Source organism: Scardinius erythrophthalmus, assembly GCF_964197995.2.
Source record: "Scardinius erythrophthalmus genome assembly, chromosome: 7".
Classification (NCBI taxonomy): Eukaryota; Metazoa; Chordata; class Actinopteri; order Cypriniformes; family Leuciscidae; genus Scardinius; species Scardinius erythrophthalmus.
Window position 1 is genome coordinate 37,828,175 of NC_138227.1, and position 10,759 is coordinate 37,838,933.

Below are 10,759 nucleotides of genomic sequence, written 5' to 3' on the forward strand. Positions count from 1 at the left end.
GATTAATTTTCACACTTTTATCATTTAGGGACCAGTGGTGTTGTAAATACCTACAGAGTTACATATGGTGAGTAATAGAACTTCAAAACCCTAGGCATAGTTGTCTATAAAAATCTCATACAGCAATCATGAGAAAAGCAACATGAAAGCAAATAAGAAGAACCCTTGAAAGTCTAGAACTCTTGATTAGTTTGATTCCATAATAACCGAATGGATGAATTGCAAAGCAAGTGCATATTTACTATCTGGACGGCAGTCTACACGAATAAACAAGGTATGCAAAGGGGCAAAATGGACTGCTGGGTCCTACCACCTTGGTGAAAACTTGCTGGGACCCGGGGGGCATATATGCCTCCAGCAAAGGCTGCAGCAGAGACCACTGGGGAACAGGCTATGACCTCATATGAGATATCTTTTCCCTTCAAGGTTTAGTCACAGAACATGACTGGAACAGAACAATACATCCACACAGAGCAAACTTGAACTAATATAAACTTCTTCTAACCATCTATTTTCACAGTTTTATCATATAGTGATCAGTGGTGTTGAAAAAACCTAGAGTTAAAATATGCCAAGTAAGAAAACATATAAGTGGCTACATGTGGTGTGATAGAACTTCAAGACCCTAGGCATAGTTGTCAATAAAAATCCCAAACAGCAATCATGAGAAAAGCATCATGAAAGCAAACAAGAAGAACCCTTCAAAGTATAGAACTCTTGATTAGTTTGATTCCATAATAACCGAATAGATGAATTGCAAAGCAAGTGCATATTTACTATCTGGACGGCAGTCTACACGAATAAACAAGGTATGCAAAGGGGCAAAATGGATTGCTGGGTCCTACCACCTTGGTGAAAACTTGCTGGGACCCGGGGGGCATATATGCCTCCAGCAAAGGCTGCAGCAGAGACCACTGGGGAACAGGCTATGACCTCATATGAGATATCTTTTCCCTTCAAGGTTTAGTCACAGAACATGACTGGAACAGAACAATACATCCACACAGAGCAAACTTGAACTAATGTATACTTCTTATTACGATTCATTTTCACACTTTTATCATATAGTGATCAGTGGTGTTGAAAAAACCTAAAGAGTTACATATGCCAAGTAAGAAAACATATAAGTGGCTACATGTGGTGTGATAGAACTTCAAGACCCTAGGCAAAGTTGTCTATAAAAATCTCAAACAGCAATCATGAGAAAAGCAACATGAAAGCAAACAAGAAGAACCCTTCAAAGTCTAGAACTCTTGATTAGTTTAATTCCATAATAACCGAATGGATGAATTGCAAAGCAAGTGCATATTTACTATCTGGACGGCAGTCTACACGAATGAACAAGGTATGCAAATGGGCAAAATGGATTGCTGGGTCCTACCACCTTGGTGAAAACTTGCTGGGACCCGAGGGGCATATAGGCCTCCAGCAAAGGCTGCAACAGAGACCATTAGGGAACAGGCTATGACCTCATATGAGATATCTTTTCCCTTCAAGGTTTAGACACAGAACATGACTGGAACAGAACAATACATCCACACAGAGCAAACTTGAACTAATATAAACTTCTTCTTACGATCAATTTTCACACTTTTATCATATAGTGATCAGTGGTGTTGAAAAAACCTAAAGAGTTACATATGCCAAGTAAGAAAACATATAAGTGGCTACATGTGGTGTGATAGAACTTCAAGACCCTAGGCATAGTTGTCTATAAAAATCTCATACAGCAATTATAAGAACAGCAACAATAAAACAAACATGAAGAACCCGTCTAGAACTCTTGATTAGTTTGATTCCATAATAACCGAATGGATGAATTGCAAAGCAAGTGCGTATTTATTATCTGGAGGGCAGGCTGCACAAATACACAAGGTATGCAAAGTGGTGCAATGGATCGCTGTGTCCTACCACCTTGGTGAAAACTTGCTGGGACCCGAGGGGTATATATGCCTCCAGCAAAGGCTTCAGCAGATACAATTGGGGAACAGGCTATGACCCCATAGGAGATATCTTTTCCCTTCAAAGTTTAGTCACAGAACATGACTGGAACAGAACAATACATCCACACAGAGCAAACTTGAACTAATACTTCTTATTACGATTAATTTTCACACCTTTATCATATAGTGATCAGTGGTGTTGAAAAAACCTAAAGAGTTACATATGCCAAGTAAGAAAACATATAAGTGGCTACATGTGGTGTGATAGAACTTCAAGACCATAGGCATAGTTGTCTATAAAAATCTCAAACAGCAATCATGAGAAAAGCAACATGAAAGCAAATATGAAGAACCCTTCAAAGTCTAGAACTCTTGATTAGTTTGATTCCATAATAACCCAATGGATGAATTGCAAAGCAAGTGCATATTTACTATCTGGACGGCAGGCTACACGAATAAACAAGGTATAAAAATGGATTGCTGGGTCCTACCACCTTGGTGAAAACTTGCTGGGACCCGAGGGGTATATATGCCTCCAGCAAAAGCTGCAGCAGAGACCATTGGGGAACAGGCTTTGACCCCATATGAGATATCTTTTCCCTTCAAGGTTTAGTCATAGAACATCACTGGAACAGAACAATACATCCACACAGAGCAAACTTGAACTAATATAAACTTCTTTTTACGATTAATTTTCACACTTATATCATACAGTGAGCTTTAGAGGAACTAAAGGTGGTCGAATAAACACGAAACACACGTGATCGGTGTCATGCGGTGAATCCGGCCAATCGTGGAACAGCTGTGTCGTCATCAGAGTTCCTGCAGTCCAGTGCAGCCGCTCTTGAGAAGCTGCGCTGGCTGAGTTCTCCGGCTACTCTCGAATCGCTCTCGCGGTACTTTGACGGCACATGTCACAGTCACGTGGCGTCGGCGCTGTATCAAATCGGACAAAATTTCTAACCGGCATGCACTGCTTCAAGTCAGCTGCCGATCAGTCTGCGCAGAGCTGCATGAAGTCGAACAAGCCTATAAACTACCGGTATTTATTTACTTCAGATCACCGACATTCGCGGGGGCGGTAAACGTCGCCATGGTAACTGCAGTCCGAGTTCGACCAATCAGAGACATCAGTGTTTTGCTTAGAGTTATGGGTAGTGTAGTATTTCTCCAGAAGATCGTAAATAACAAGGTTGATTTTTATACCTTGTGGCTTTTATAGAAGCAGAAACTTTCCTTTCACAACCTCGTAGCTCGTGGTCAATCTACCGTGGATGGTTTAGACATTATAGCTGAAAATCAATATCCAACAGAGAAAATGAATGGGATTTTGCTGGTCTGTTGGGGCAGCCCTTTAAGGGCGGGGCCTGTTTCAATTGAAACGGGTGAAACATAGGTAAGGTGATCTGGGTGTAACAGTTTTTGTCGTCTTTTTTGGGGCGTAAGAATGATTTTTCATCAAATCCTTTTATCATTTATCACAGCCTGGTCTGTCTTGAGTATGCTGGTCACATGATTTGTTTAAAAAGTTTTGTGATAAATTAGTCAGCCTGACCTAAATCCAACATGGCTGCCAGTGGTGCAGGACATTCAGATTTTGAGATAAGTAAATATATATTAAACTTACTTTTCTTTTGAAAAAATAATACTAACACTGCTAACATTAATTATGAACATAGTCTTAAGGTGCTGAAAAAGAAAATTTATAAAAATGTTGTTCATGTTGTTATTTAGCACGTTTTGAAATATATGTTACACCTGAGTCACATTGCCACTTTTGGGTATAAAAAAGGGAAATAAAGGGTATAAAACTTTGTATTAATTTGTGTAACAATCTTTGTATTCTGAGGTTTTTTTTTTGTTTTTTTTTTTACAAATTATAAAATTTACAGGTTAAACTGATACAGCCTGTCTGTCTTGAGTATGCTGGTCACATGATTTGCTTCAAGTTATCTGTGATCAATAATTAGTCAATAATTACCATTTTACCAATTTTTTTTTTTTTTAGCATTTTTATGGTAACGCAAGATCCGATTTCAAAATGGTTTTCACAGGCTGAATATAGTTTGTAAGCTTTCCAATGATATATATGTCAACATTATATGAGTTGAAGTATAGGATATAATTGTTTTAAACATGCAATGGCAGTTATAGTTATAGATTTGGTCCTTTTTTTATACCCCAAACAGGCAATGTGATCTGGGAGTCACAACTCATAAAATCCAAAATACATAACATTTTTCAAAAATTCTTTTGGATATGATTTACTTAAGTCCAGATGATTTAAAAAAATGACATGAAATCATTTGTTGCTTATCATTTTCTACTCTTGCCTGTTTAAGGGTTAATGTGCTGTTTTCATTGAAACACTCACACATACACGTCATTAATTAAACTATTTTAATTAAACTATTTCACCTCGGGTGGTTCTTTGCCTCCACGTCGTACATTACAATTGTTTAAAGGACAAGTTCGGTATTTTACACTTAAAGTCCTGTTTTCAGATCGTTTCTGATGAAATAGAACGGTGAAGATTGAAATTTGGACACATGCTGCTGGCCCGAGAATTTTCGGTTTCTGGGTCATTCTACAGAAACGTCCACTTTTGGTATGGCAAGATGTCTTAAAATTGATTTCTTTTTCTAACATTTAAACTTACACCACATTATTAGATTACCCTTTGACTTTATGAATACACATAAATTACAGCTTAATGATTTTTTATATTTTTTGTACATTTATTTAAAGACGTAAAGATAAAGATTTAAAGGAAGTCAAGTGATGTCATCAGTGTGATTTTTATTTCAAAATAAGAGATTTTTGTTTAACGGTAACACCAGTGACACAACTCCAGGGGACCACTACTTTCATTATAAATTTAATAATATTTATTCTGCTTTTTTTATATATATATCATTTACATAATATATTTGATAGTTATGTATACATTATTGTATTTTAAATGGTGTAGAAATCTGTTATTGACCTCAAAATAAAGCATTTTCCCTCTGTACATGACTGTGGGGACGAGCACTTCTGTGGTGCTTGAAATTCTATATAATTAATAAAAATCAAATATTGCCACATTGATGGCTCAAGAGGGTGTAATTGTTCAAATAACATATGGTTTTATTTTAAAATGTAAAGAAATTGTAACCCTAAAGTGTTTTTTAAGTGTAATATTTCTGTAAAGGCTAGGGACAGAAAAATTGACATTTTCATAGAATGACCCTTCTGTGTTAGCAGAATTATTCTTTCTGCAGTCGCGGTATCGTAGGCTACGCTATCCAAACATTTTTAAAACAGCGATCTTCTGCTTCTTCTGTGTATTCAATGAAATGCCAGTGGTTTGCTTGCAATTGGCAAAGGTGCATTATCGCCACCAACTGGGCTGGAGTGTCTATTATTCAAGCTCTCAACAGGAGCTCGCTCGCCTGGACAGCAACACTTCCTTCGTCTCCAGGCGACCGCAGTCTGTCCAGCTTCCTCCCATCCACAGCCCTCCCCGTCCCAGAGGTGAGCTAGTCCAGCAATCTCAATCTACATTTGAATTCAAACCATACAGGGCTCACATTAAGCCTTTCCATTCACTTGTCCGAAAAATATTTGTTTTGTGTGTGTTGTAAATGTAATTTATTCTGTGGCAATATTATTATCGTGTTCAATCAGATTTGATACTTTATTGATAATTAAGATGAACAGATGAATGGTCTTATGTGTCCAGCTGAGACAGAGATTGAAAAACTGCAGAGACAGTTTCGTATAATGGAGGGGGATCGGCAGGCCTACAGCATCCAGTCACAGGAAGAAATTCGCAAACAGCGGTCAGTGCCATAAAACACTTTCAGGAGTTTTTGGGTTTATTAAGTCTATTGGGTTAACTGACTTTGACAAAACTTACATACATAAAGTAAATATTATATTTATTTAAAAAAACTGCATTCTTTATCTTTTAGGAGTAGGGTTAGGATTTGTCATTAGAAGCCTATCTAATGTCGTCATGATGTTTTACCCAGCAATGTTGCATTATGTACATGTATTGTTATTGTTATGTCTTGTATGGAATGTGTGTTTGAGCATATTTTGTTTGTTGTGTCGTGTTTGTCCGCAGCCAGGAGATTTCTAGGCTGCGTGTGGAACATGAGGGGTTTCTTTGTGAGCTCGAGTGCCGATCGCGTAGAAAGAACGGCAGTCAGGACACCGAGAGTATCCAAACTCTGCTGGAGCAACGAAACACGGTGGAGGGTTAACTAGAGAATGAGAGACACACCCAAACACAGATGGAACAGGAGGTGCATATGTGCCGAGTTATTAAACTTAGTCACATAACTGTTGGTGCTACAGATTGTTTATATGCATGCATTCTGTGTACAGATCATGAATATGGAGAAAAAACTGGTGGAAGCGTCTCAGTCTCAGGCCTGCCAGACTCAGAAGGCCAAACACACCCCGCAGAAGAAACTGGTGGAAGCGTCTCAGGCCTGCCAGATTCAGAAGGCCACACACACCCTGCAGAAAAAACTGGACTGGGTAAACAGAGAATCAAACATTTCACAGCATGCAGTTTTACTGACCACACATTTGTTGGCACTTCACATGTAAATCAGTGTTGATTTAAGTGGCTATTTTTTTGGCCAAGATAAAGAGCAGACTGGACCAGACTGTGGCAAAACATTTGGCCATACAAAACAGTTAATTTGTTCCTTAGATAAAGCAGAACTGGTGTGAGTAGCTACATTTATACGAAACTAAATAATGCCTTAGTAACAGGATCGATGACTCGATCGGACTGAAAAAAAACCTTAATTTAATCACCTCAGTTGATCCATTTAAAATTTCGATTGGATTGGAAGGGGTGGTAAAGACCAGAAATAATCTGATCACATTTTTGGGGTGCTGAAGATGCTCAGATCATGCTGACAACATGACTATAATGCAGAATATTGATGGTGAAAAACATAGAAGTGCAGCATTTTTTAGGAAAAAAATCCTTAGTAATATGTCCATAGTAAAAGGTTTTGTATTTGACATAAGTAGACTGAAACAGTGGCCAGAAATACACCTACTACATGCGACTTCATCATTTGTGTTGTGCATTGGTGTATGTGAATAATGGCGGTAAAAATAACCACAATTCTTAGCAAATAATCAGAATAATGAAAATTGCAAATGAAATGGGAAGAGGTTTGCTTGTGTCATGTGACCATCTTACTGCGATTAAGTCCTTACTCTAATGATTGGAAATAATCACATTATTGGTACATATAAATAAATACTCACCTCTCATAAATACTGCGTCTGAAAGGGAAACTCCAACAAATGCATATGCAATAATGTCGATAATTTTTCACTGCGTGTCTTTAGTAAATCCTGACAGTAGTTTTTTAACGCCAAAAGAGGGGTTGCGCTGGCGAAAGCTGTTAGTAAATCTGGCCCCTAGTGTGTGCATGAACTTCTCCTTAAAGGGACACTTCACCCATTTGCATTAAGCTTTGCATTGTTAGAAACCCAGTCATACTATTGAATGGTCGTGCAACACTCTCTCATTTTCCCCTGAGACGGGAGAAATCTGTTATTTACCTCTTACACTTCCTCCTACAATGACGCAAAAATCGTCATTTTGCGTCATTGTAGGAGGAAGTGTTAGAGGGGGGGATTTCTGTTAAGACTACAGACACTAGTTTCTCATCTTTCCCAGGGTGGGGCGCGCTCACGCTACAGACCTATTACAGATCAGTGGGTGGGACTTTACTCTCTGAAACTGAAAGCAATATCCTCCATCTTGTTTGAAGCTAAGCTAACAGGCGCTGTGGAGACAGATGTAAAGTTATGACAATAGCGGAGGAGAGTGCTCAATATGATATAGAAGAAGAGGATTTCGGAAGTCTGATGCTTGAATCAGGTGTTTGTGGCTACCTTTACAAGCCGCATTATAGCGAAGAGCAGCCGAGGCAGAAGACCTGCCTGCCGCGGACGAGGAGCCCGGACTGGCTCGAGTTAGGGCGGACTGGTGGCGCCGGTGATCTCACTATGCAGCTACGAACCGCTACGAACACAGAGATAGAGTCCGTCTGCGGCAAAGAATTTCAACGATGACAATTTCTCCTGGACGAAATCTCTGAATCAGACGAGGACACGGACGTTTGTGTTGAGAACTATCCTAGTTTCGCACCGCATTTATGTTCTGACTGAACATCCAGGTACCATGCAATAATTCACCTTTTCGAAAGAAATACAAACGAGGAGTAATGCACTATATGAGTTCGCCAACTAACTAGACATTTTGTGTGAATGTGAAATGAATTTCAAGCTCTGGTAGTAGCTAGCCTTGTAGACGGAAGAGTGATTTCTCTTATAGGCAGATATGCGCTTTCTGGATTAGTGGGAGTGGCTTGCAGAGCTGTGCAATGTGGTGCATTGTGGGAGTTGTTGTCTTTCATACAAATGCGTTCTGAAGTTATTTTTTGTCTTTTCTCGGTCACGAAGGCACCAAATTCAAAAATTATTTTACATTTCGACTACATATATGACCCACTTTAAATAAAAACAATGTTCAAATGGGTGAAATGACCCTTTAAATGTTTTTCCCTTGTTGTCCCTGCAGGCTCTTATTCGGTGTAACGAACGGCTGACGAAGAACAGCCAGCTCAGAGAAGAGGTCGAGACACTCCACATGCAACGCGCCCGATTCCAGCAGCTGCATCGCAGACTGGAGAAGGTTGGGCATTCTGGGTGTTTAATGAGTGTGAGGGATGCAGTGATTGAACACAGTTCAAACAAGTGCTGTTGTCTTTCTTTCAGGTATTGCAAGATGTTCGTAAGAATATTGGTGAAGTTATCGACATGGCAACCACAGCTTTTGATGAGAGGTAAGAGAGATACTTTGAGATTTTAAGTTGCTTCGCTTATATACAAAATCATGAAAAACTTCTGTTTTAGTTTTTTATTTACTAGTGCAAAATCAGTTTTTGTGTGTGTTTTTAGTAATTATTGGTTCGGTGTGTTTGAGTTCTCATTGTTACAATTACACAGCAAAAGTTCAGTGACATTTTTATTTGTGCATGGTAGAAAGCAAATACTGATACTGACATAATGACACACACAATACATATGGACAATTGAACTACACGATTGAGGGAGCAAGGCTACACGGTGAACTCCGAGAAAATGCTACGCTTGAGCAAACATTTTGTGAAAATAGTTAATTTAAATAGTGACTTTATTTGATCGTTTTTGTTTTAGTTTTTAATCAACGATAATAACCCTGCCTCCAATATAAACATAAGTCATAAATTAAATATTATTGGTTAATATTATTCTTGCCCTATCTTAAATGCAAAAAGGTTTCCCAACCACTTTTAACATTGAAAAATTGCACACCTCAATTCTAATAAAGAGTTATTATTTTGTATGGTATTACACATTGCTCCACCCTCAATACGTGTTTTGGACATTTGTAGCCGGTTCTATTTATATGTGTGTATTTCAGAGAGGAGGCACAGACCGAAATTACCACGATGAAGGAGGATTTTGCGGATATCTCAGCTGAGATAAAAGAGCTGAAGAGAGCAATCTCTCATGAACACCAACTCAACAAGTTCATGACCACCAAGAATAAGGAGAGAACCGCCATGGATGATGGACAGGAAAAGAGACGCAGACAAGGTCAGAGAGCAATATTGGTAAGATCAAAAATAAATACAAAGTTCTGTCATGAAACTCTAGATGGCGCCGGCTGATAGGTCCTTAACTCTGTTTGCAATCGCATCATTATCTATTGGTCACAGCTGATTGGTTCCTGCTGTATCAGTAGCCAATGAGCTCGCTGCTCAGCCTTCAAATACTTGGTCAGCATTTGCTGTAGCAGTTGCAGTGCACTTTCAGAAACCCTCCACCTTCCCCAGCTCCACCTGTAGGGGAGAGCCGGGACAGTTGAAACACTTTTCAGATAAATGTCGTTTTCTAAGATAAGGTTACATATAGATTTTTTTATTTTTTTGTGATTAACAACTCACATATATGTTCTCTTAGTATCATGTGTTATTCGGTACAAATATAGAATGATTTAAGTAAAATTTGACTTTGAACGGCAGTTGTGCTTTGTTTCAATCGATTGCAACACAGGGGTGGGACGGATGAAACATAACAGTGGGACGTATGAAACATAACAGTTTATTAAACGGCAACTAATGCTTATTTTTGTGAACAATACCTGACAAGTAACGTATGTACATATTGTTACAAACATATTTTGTAATTTATTTTAATTTAAAGGGGTCATATAATGGTACATGCACTTTTACAAGTTGATTGTACTGAAATGTGTGTTGGCAGTGCCTGTACACAACCATCATAAAATGATAAAAATCCATCCAGTGTTTTTTTTTTTTAATCTTCTTATGTTTCCCCCTCTCCTGAATCAAGCTGTTCGATTTTGTGACGTCACAAAATCGACGCCCCTCCCACAATGTTTGATTGACAGCAGCGTTTCAACACAGACCCGCCCTTGCGAGCGAGCTGTCAATCATAGCCCGCGCCAACCGGCGCGTTCATTGCTGATAGCTGGAGCACTGAGTAGAATGGCGTCTAAGTGATTGTGGTGTTCTTGGGTGTAATAACGAACACAGCAGTCATTTTGATGTTCCTATATCCGTACAACTGAAGATGCAGTGGCTGAGTTTGTTTTCGAAGGGAATTCCCCGCGATCAACGTCAATGCTTTCATGTTTGCGCGAATCATTTCACCAGACTGCTTTACAAACGAGGATCAGTATAAAGCTGGTTTTGCTAAGAAGCTGCTCCTGAAAAAAGCTGCGC